Source organism: Galeopterus variegatus, unplaced genomic scaffold, assembly GCF_000696425.1.
Source record: "Galeopterus variegatus unplaced genomic scaffold, G_variegatus-3.0.2 Scaffold1790, whole genome shotgun sequence".
In the NCBI taxonomy this organism is placed as follows: domain Eukaryota; kingdom Metazoa; phylum Chordata; class Mammalia; order Dermoptera; family Cynocephalidae; genus Galeopterus; species Galeopterus variegatus.
This window is the reverse complement of record NW_007727901.1, coordinates 570-10973: the sequence shown is the minus strand read 5'-3', so window position 1 is coordinate 10973 and position 10404 is coordinate 570.

The window sequence follows — 10404 nt, the reverse complement described above, 5'->3', positions numbered from 1 at the left end:
TACAAGAGCATGACCACAGCCACAATGGGTTAATGCACATATCACTAACAAGGAAGATTAATAACAAAATTAAATGGAGCCAACCCATACCAGGAACATGCATCAAAAACACCTTTAGTACTGACAATGCCTTTTTAAATAAACCAGTTAATTTTGATGTATTATTAATATGTCCTTTGAGAAACTCCAGGGAATTTCCCAAAGCCATACTAAGCCAAAAGATAGGCTGTTTAATTCTGGGAAGCCTTGTCAAGCAACCAAAGGTGAACAAACAAGAACTTCCATGGAGCCGTACCATACACATGGGACCCCCTTGTAGCCTGCCAACAAGGGGTATCACTCCTCAGCCTCCCATGCCATTCCCTATAGCAGCATGGCTCACGGCAAACATGCAATTTCATTTTTCTTGGGTAACTAGATAGGAGTGGAATGGCTGGATCATATGGTACATAATATGTTTAACTTTTTAAGAAACTGCCAAACTTTTTCCGAAGTGTACCATTTTGCATTCCCACCAGAAGTCTATGAGAGTACCAGTTTCTCCATGTCCTCACCAACACATAATATGACCAGTTTTTTAAATTTTAGACATTCTGCCAGAGGTGTGTTGTGGTATCTCCTTGTGGCTTTAATTTGCATATCCCAAATGACTATTGATGTTGAGCATCTCTTCATATGCTTATTTTCTGACTATTATATCTTCTTTGGTGAAGGGTCTTGATAGAGTTTGGATGTATTGTCCTCCAGAACTCATGTGGAAACCTGATCCCCAATGTGGCAGTGTTGGGAGCTGTTTGAGTCATGGGGACGGATCCCTCATGAATGGATTAATGCTCTCCCTGGGGATGGGGCTAGTGAGTGAGTTCTCGCTTTATTAGTTCCCACGAACCTGGCTGTTTAAGAAGACCCTGGCACCTCCCCTCTCTCTCTCTTGCTTCCTCTTGCCACGTGATCTGCTTGTGCCTGCAGCTGCCATTTTCCACCATGAGTAGAAGCAGCCTGAGCATGCACCAGATGCAGCTGTCCCAGAATCGTAAGCCAAATAAACCTCTGTTCTTTATAAATTACCCAGTCTCAGGTATTCTGTCATAGCCACACAAAACAGATTAATACAGGTCTATTTAAATCTTTTGCCCATTTTTTACTGGAGTGTTTCCTTTTTATTTAGCTTTGAAAGTTCCTTATCTATTCTGGATAAAAGTCCTTTATCAGATCTTTAATTTGCAAATATTTTCTCCCAGATCGTGGCTTGTCTTTTCATTCTCTTTATGTCTTTCAAAGAGAGGTTCTCTCCTCTCCAATGCTCTGCTCTGCAAATTCCAGCCAACCAGCTTACCACTCCCTCAATTTCTGCAGCTCAAGGACACCCCTTGGGCTCTGCCTGGGCTCCCCTCCTTGCACCGCAGCCTGAAAACTCTCTCAAGGTGGTAAGCAGGCAATCACAGGGCTCAGCTCAATAATTTCCCTTCTCTCAGCATCACTGTGCTTCATTAGCTGAATCCAGTGTCTTGAACACCATTGTTTCATATATTTTGTCTGGATGTTTCTTTTGTTTCAGGTGAGAAGTTAAATCCAGCCCCTGTTACTACATCTTAGGTGAAAATGGAAGTCCGACACCAGAAAAAAATTCACATCCAGAATTGTGAACCAAGTAGAAAGAATTGTTAACTTAGTAACAGAAAAGGAAAACAACAGTAAGATAGCGTAGAGGTGGCGAAACTAGGTTTGGGGACCAAGAGGGAAGTGGTAGAAACTATCAAGGCTTAGAAGAAGGGGCAGAGCCAGGTGGTGCTAGTGTCTGGGGCTGATTGGGTATAATGAGGCTGCTTTTGCAAATGTTAGGGAATCTGCAAACTGGATTCAGCTTACAAAAATAAGCAGCCATTGTCAGGCTGAAAAAGCAAGAATAGGTAACACTGGAATAGGAAGAAGTCAAGAAGTTCTTAGGAAGCAAACAGAATGGAGCAATTTCTCACCCTCCAGCCTCCCAGGCTCTCACTCTAGTGCTCCCTATTGGCAGAATCTAACAGGGAGCGGCTGGCAAAACAGAAATACGGTTTGTAGAATCTCAGCATTAGCCTTTCAAACTGGAGTCTGTTGGGAAAATAGATCAATTTAATCAGGCCCTCTCACCTCGGGGCAGGTTGGGGGTGGTGCAGTGCATTCCTTGTTAATAGGTTGTGTGTGGATGGTTAGAGTGCGCCTGTGCAGCATTGTCACTTTTGCTGGTGTTGACTGCCTTGGGTGGCTGCCACACATGCAGCCATGCTTTCCAACCTACGGTTTCCAAGGACCTGTTTGCCAGTTACCTCACTCATAGACCTGTGTGTAAAGGGTCTGGTGACCCAGTCTGGCATATGAAGGGTTTTTGACCCAGTCGGGAACCAGCTTGAGGGGTCTGTGAGCTCCAGACCCAGCCCTAGCTCAACAAATAGCCCAGTCAGGGCAGGATTGCAGGCAGGTAAAAGAGCACCACAACTGGCGTAGCTGTGTAGCTTTACAATTGGCATCATGAACAGGATTAAGAGCTTTACAATTGGCGATGTCGGCAGGATTCTGACATTAGTCAAAGCACTACAAGTCATATAGAGGGTGGGCTTGGAGCTAAGAGATAATAATTTAGATTAATGACTGGCTATCATCCAACCCTTTGGCTACTCAGAACCCACACACATCCTTTTACACATATAAGGGGTCCTCAAAAGGTTCATGGAAAGATTCATATTATCTTTCAATTCTACTTTTCCACAAACTTTTTGAAGCATTCTCATGTTTGAACAAGAAACACAAACTCTGTGTTTCTGCCTAACAAGATGCAACTATCCTTCATACAAAGGAAGATAGTCTCACTCTCTCCTCAAAATGATGAGAGGCAGAGTCCCAACATGTATTATATTCATTGAAGGCAGTCACACTATCCATCTCTGCGCTGTGTTGATTATTCCTCAGATTTGTGCTATCTGAATATTCTGCTCCCTAATGACTGAAATTTTAAGTTAGCCTCCAATAAAACTTGTATAAAATATTGAAAGTAGTTAATATACATATATTTATAATATATATGCCATACATGCACTCATGTGCACCCACATACACACACATGTGTGTACATGTGCACATGCACAAGGCAAAGAAGAAAATATGCACAGCTGCTACAGTCCTCACTTCTGTAAATAGTCATAAAGAAATGAGTTCCTTTTTCTGTGTTCCTTCTTCCACTACCCATTTCATCTTCTCTTTGCCCTCAGACAGAACCTCAGTTGGTCACGATTATTTACCTAATGGGGGTCACCCAAACCTTTATTCCTTAAGGGTCTGAATTCTCAACAGTTCAGTCTTTCAGTTTTTCTTTCTCTCTTTCTCTCCTTTTTTAAATTTTTTTTATTGTTCTTTGTCGTTACTGTAGTTATTGGTTGCCTTTTGGTTCAACAGCATTAGTAAAGCAAAATGGATATCTAGCAGTCTTAGTTTCCAATTCAAAGGAAACATTTTTGTGTCCCCTCATGGAAGCATTCCTCTCTTGGGAACCAAAACCTTCAAACCAGCAGAGCTCAAAATGGCAGGAATGGGATGCAGGAATTCTGCAAATGGGTTATTAGTTGTAATAGTGAGAACAGTCACTCCTACCTCCAACCTTGACTCATGGCTCCATGTTTTTGGTCTGTAGAAGAGGCACACAATATTGGTTTCTGCTTCATATTACCTACTGCATCCTGTAAGATAGAGCCCCATGCCTTCAGGATGTGTCTCCTGACAGCCTAACAGAGTCTTCAGGAGGCCATGCCACTGTCCTAATAAGCCAGCAGCTTCTGGGTGATGGAGTATGTGGTAAAACTAATGAATTCCATGCACATGAGTCCACTGTTGCATTTCTTTTGCTGTGCAATGAGTTACTTTATCAGAAGCAATATGGTGTGGAGTGAAGTCACCATGATGGTGAATAAGGCAGAAACTTTACAGGCAAGGAAGGCAGATCAATATCAAGAACACATGTCTATTCCAAAGAAGACAAATCTCTTTCCCCTCCATGCTGGAAGAGGTCCAATGTAATAACCACCTTTTCGCCAGGTGCCTGGCTAGTTTGCAGGGAAATGGCACCGTACCAGAGGTTCAGTGACCATGTCTGCCGTTGCCAGGTTAGACACGCAGACAGGTCAGCCTTAGTGAGAGGAAGTCAGAGTGGTTAAATGCAGAACAAAACTTCATAATAATCTATATTCATTCTCTATTGAAAGATTAATATTTGAACGGGTTATTTCAGATTGAACACAAAGTAAGAACTCTATTCCTTACAACCACACTTCTCAAAAAATCGAGATAGTCACAGTTTCTGGTCTACCTCTCCATCAGAATGAAACTTGTTAAAAAGCCGTTTTTTTAGTGAATGCTCAAACAGGAAGTCAGTCAGAGCCTGTCAGCAGTCTGGGGGGGTGAAAACATTTCCTAGGCTTGCTTAGCGTTAAATGGTTATGCTTACTCCTTCAGGAGAGAACAGAGGTGAATGCACAGTCTGCATTTTCTCCCCTGCACACTCCTTCATTTTTAAGGCCGTAGCAAATTTTCACTCAAGGGTTAAACTCACTCATGGGAAATTAAGCCATTTCTTGCTAAACTAAGAAATAAGAACAGCAGTAGCAGGGTGTTGCTGGGGCTCTGACAAGGTTGATCTGGGTAACATTGCATGGAGGATCTGACGTGCTGTCAGCTTTAAGACAAGCATGTTGTGACCCAATTTGTTTGCCAGGAAGTGGTTCCAGAGAAGTAGTTTACCAGCAGAAAATTGAAGGCAGAGTACTGACTGCATGATCAAAGCCGAGCGGCTGCTGAACTGAATAAAATGCTGTGCAAATTGTGAAGTCACACTGGAGAAAAGAAAGTTAAACAGGGAAGAAGGGGGATTAACCTGGCAATGAAACACAAGGTGATTGCTACCTGCCTCTCCCTGTCCAACAGTGACCTAGTGTGCCAAGCCCATAAATTGGTGTCCATCCAGTCTCAAAAGACTCCCCATGAGCAGAATCCTATTGGCAATCTTGGTCAAAGAAGTGAATAAGCTTTGGGTCAGCATACACATCCTTTTGTTTTCATTATTTTTAACTCTTGAGAAAACTTAAAAGATATTGCTAATTGCATTTTATACCCTTTCATATGATCAATGAGTAGTACAGGATACTGACACTTTCCTGTAACACTGCAACATGAAATTAAGCTCGAGGCAGGTCTGTCTTGCACGCTTGTGACTGTATTGATCCTACTGCCCAAATGGATTTTTCTCTTTTTTTCTTTTTCTTTTTATTTCAGTGGATGGCTGGTATAGGGATCCAAACACTTTACCATGGTGTTATAACACCATGCTCTAATGAAGTAAGCTAACTGCCAGCCCATGAATGGATTTTTGAACAAAGTTTTATAAGAAAATAATACTATATACCGACTCTGAGGGGCTTCAGTCCCCTCAAGGCTACTGATCTCTTCTTTCTACTTCGAATGTCAGGAATAATCATTAATTTCAAAGAACAAATGACATGAAAGTATGTCTCTGAAAATGAAATGAATTTGATGGTCATTTGGAGCAACTCTAAAACCCTCTTGAGCAATTGATCCATTTTTCCTTGTGAGGGGCAAAATATTAAATTGGGTGGGAATCCAAACTCTATATCAAATTGTGGCCTCAAGAAGAAGGATTTTGGAAATATGCCCTCCCCTGATTTAGCCAGGGAAGGAAAGAACATGACAGAGCCAAATCAGTATAGATCTTCCATTTTTATGTGGAACCTAAAAGTTTGCTAAATTTTGTTTGCGGAAATGATGATGAGTATGAAATGAGGACAACTGTAAAGCCCTTAAAACATAAAACTGTAATATGGTGATGGCACCGAGATAGCTGGTACTATATTTTCTCTGAGATAAGTAACCACGACGGCTTAAAAAGATCTGTGTGAAAGGCTGCCAGCTTTCTATTTGGTTCTCCTCCAGGTAAATATTTCCATGTGTTCACACCTGCTACTGAAGTGGATGCATAAAACCAAGTACATTGTCTTCCTGGAAAAATTGGAGTTGACTTATTTCTAAATCAATATTTTTATGGACTTTTGTTCCGGTAACTTCAGGCTTTTTATATGTGGAAGATTTCCTGACATTTGGGTAAAGTCTGATAAATCAGCCCATGACATTTATAAAGGACAAAATATGTCACTCCCATCCTCTGCTTCCAACTTCACAAACAGCAAAGTTAAATAATTTTCTGGAGGCCAAGCAGCCAGGATCAACCAATGGGGACTGACTTTAGACCGTTCAGCTTCCTTTTAAATCTGGAAGCTCTAAAAAACCAAAAAAAGAAAATAAATAAATAAATCTGGAAGCTCACCGTGTGGGTGTTTATATTCATACACACGTGTACTATCTAAACCCTGGCTCGAGGAAACGAACAAGCATGGGACTTAACTTTTCCTCCCATGAATTTGGTTTTCATTAAATATTTAGGTTCAGTAAGTAACTAGGCACTGCAATTCCCTGATGAGACCCTAATGTAATCAGCTAGAACAAATTCTCCCCAAGGTTGAAATACTTGAAGCTCTAGTTGCTCATTTTCCTAGGTATTTAAGTTTCACCTACCTTCTGAGCTGTTACAGGTGCACTGCTCTCCTGACTTACTCTGGCCTGTAGAAAACACAGGCCCACTGCAACAAATTTGCTACTATCTGCCCCTCATTCTGAATCTGAAGAATCCAAGACCATGGACTGGGTCTGAGGAGGAAGTCCTTGACTGGACTCTTCCAGTCAGTGCCTCGGTGCTTCCCCAGCTGTCTGAAAGGACTTGGCTCTCCGACCAAAACCACATGGTCAAGGAATACCCACCACAGAATCCTAGGGAGACAGTTGTTTGTTGAAACAGATCCTTAGACCCCCATCAGATTTCCTGAATTAAAATCTGTGGTGGCAAGTTTGGAAATCTAGTGCCACTTACTTTCTCTAGAGAGTGTTCATCAGAAGAAAGTAAAATGGTTAAATTTAAATTGGTTCACTAGCCCCTGGTTGTAAACCGTGAAGCCCATTAAGTGTAAGGGAACATTCATTGTGGGCAAAACCTGAGTCCAGCTGCTATGAGAAAATAACCAAAGGGTCTCTTCCCAGGAGGAGAGTTGGAGGATTTTTAGTACTGAGCTTCACAGCACTAATTTCTGAAGTTCAAGGATCTTTTCCAGGTGGGCCTGTTAGCTCACTTGGTTAAAGGAGTTCACGAGCTTGGATTCCCATACTGGCCAGCCACAAAAAACAGGATCTTTTCAGTAACTTCTAGTTTCTAACCATGTTTCTAAATATTCCTGGACTATCTGGTTAGCTCAGTTGGTTACAGCATGGTGTTGTAACACCAAGGTCAAGGGTTCAGATCTCCCCACTGGCCAGAAGCCTAAATAAATAAATAAGCCAACTGAGCTAAATAAATAAACATTCCAGACTTCTGTAAGTCTGCCCTCTAGAAAAGTAGGGAGTATCCACATACACACTCTAAAACATTGTACATTTTCCAGGCATCTTGACCACAGGCTGCCTTTTTCCCCCAGAACCTTTAAAAGCAAAGAGCCGTAGAGCAGACATGCAGTGAATTTCATGAGCACCAAGCAGAAAAGGAAATAGGAAGAAGCAGCCAACATCATATTCTCCTCACATTGCAGATTCCTTTAGGCCATCCCAGATTTCTTTTTAGCCCTGAGGATGTGATCTAGGACTGTCTTTATGGTTACGCAATATGCTGACTTATAAATGGCAAGAACAGATCTAAACCATCATCGCTACAGAGCATGAATATCAATGTCCACTGAGGGATGCTAGAGCACATTTCAAACCAGAAATTTCCTTTGCTGTGAACTTAGAAATTCATGTGTAAAGCAGATCATGAACTGAGAGCATCTCTAGGGATAAGGAAATGTCTGTGTTCCCAAACCAGAGGCAAGGGTCTTGAAACCACCACATCATTGACTCTCAGAAAGGGGAGGCATCCAGGTATTTCTTGCTCTTCTTCTGCACCTGTGTTGAAATTTAAATTGACTGCATCCACAGTCAATAGAATAGAATTGATAGAATGTAAATGTTAAGCATTTGAGATGTGTTTTCTTCTGGATCAAAAATAAGAATGCGCTGAAATAGGAAGTAAGCTTTACAACAGGAAGTGGATCTCAAAGAAATGTGATTCAGACTTTTATGCATGTACTCTATTTGAGGAGACAATGTCCCCCAAAGCTTGCCCACCTTATCCACTCCAACTTTCCCATCAGGAAAAAATGCTTGATAACAAAGAATCAGAGGAGAGAGACAAATCAATCAAAATGATGATAATACAGCAATTACACAAGAACATAACTACAAAAAGAAAACTGTACTAATAATTTTACAAATACATTATTTAATACAAAAATATCAACACTTCAAGATCATGTCCAACTTGATTTATAATTAAGTAATAGAGTGAATAATTAGAGTGAGAACATAATTTATCAACCATACCATGACACTTCTGAGATTAAAAGTGATGCTATTGATAATTTTGCCAGGACAGCAGACATAAACTGGAATAGTCCCAGGCCATCTAGGACATATGGTCATCCAAGTGATAATTTACAAATAATATATCCTTCAAAAAAAAGTGTGGGAATTTCAGGCATCTAGATGTGGTTGCTCAATAAGGGCTCTGCAATACCATTGGTGGTAAAATACTGAAAGCAAGGCCTGAGTATCAGCAAGCAACACGCTAATTCTAGAGCATAAACATGACAGCCATGGCCTTCCTGCACGGCTCTGCAATACCATTGGTGGTAAAATACTGAAAGCAAGGCCTGAGTATCAGCAAGCAACATGCTAATTCTAGAGCATAAACATGACAGCCATGGCCTTCCTGCATGCAATACCATTGGTGGTAAAATACTGAAAGCAAGGCCTGAGTATCAGCAAGCAACACGCTAATTCTAGAGCATAAACATGACAGCCATGGCCTTCCTGCACGTCAGAGATTTAGGTCAACCTGACTTCAATCCATGAGGCTCTACATGTGGGGGACTGCATCATCTCTCAAATCATTCAGTTCCAAATATTTCTTTTTTATTTTCTGGCGGCTGGCCATGCAGGGATCCGAATCCAAATATTTCTTAATTTCTTTTATGAGTTCTTTTTAATTTTGAGGTTTCTTTAGTAATGTTATTGGTTTCCAACATATAAGATGTTTAAGCTATTCTTTTGTTATTTTTTTTAAATTGGCAAATAAAATTGTATTATTTATGGTGTACAACATAAGGTTTTGAAATATGTGTACATTATGGAATGGCTAAATCAAACTAATTAACATATATATTACCTCATATACTTATTTTTTTAAGTGAGAATGCTTTAAATCTACTCTGAGTGATTTTCAAGTATACAATATGTGAGCGTGCTTCAAAAAGTTCATGGAAAATAGGATTAAAAGACTGAATCCATCCATGAGCTTTTTGAAGATTTTTCTAATTTTATTGACAATCATGAGCAGAGAATGTAGTCTGGATGACAGTGTTCCTTTTAGAATTTACTAAGGCATCCTATGTAGCCTAGTTCATGATTTTTTTTTTTAATATTTAACTTTTGTTCAGAAAGAGACAATTATTGCCCCACTTTTTACTTCTTTGTGGTGCCTGTGTTGCCACTTCCATGTCTATGGTTGCTGATAACCTGAACACCACCGTCATCATCAGTTTCCAAAAGATCCAGTATAGGTTCCTGAATGCACGAATGGACTGGCGATGTGCAGGCCCAGAGAAGGGCACTCAGTCCAGCCCTGTGCTATTGTCCTCCACACCCGTATCTCTCAGAGCCTGCCCCTTGCCAAGGTCCTTGCTCACATCCCGGGAACTTTCCTGAGCTTCACCGTAGGCAGCAGCCCCTCAGCCAGTTTCCTCCCCACCTGCAGGCCCACCCTTTGTCCCTTAGGGCACTTCCCCACGCATTGACTCCACAAAGATGCAGCCCTTCCTACAAGGGATTTAATTACCAACTGCAAAAAGAGTAAGATTATCTTCATAGATTGCACCAAATGATAGTTACTATAATTACCATACTTACAAGGTAAGTTGTAGGTAGTTCTCAAACATACTGAAGGAGATTGGTAGAGATATATAGCAAGAAACCAAAGTGTTTTTTACTATTCTCACACAGTCCCTCAACACAGCACTTCTGACACCAGCTGGGTGTCCTCTAATTAAATTCAATTCTGACATTATCTACCTGGAAAAAGTGTTAGATCCCACAGGTTGAGGGCTCCACCCCACGAGACTGCTCCTCACTTCAGATGCTAGTAGCAAACCCTAGGTTATGACCTGTGCTTCTGATTGACCAGCTATAAATCAGGGTTCCCATGATTCCCACCTCAGGTTTGAT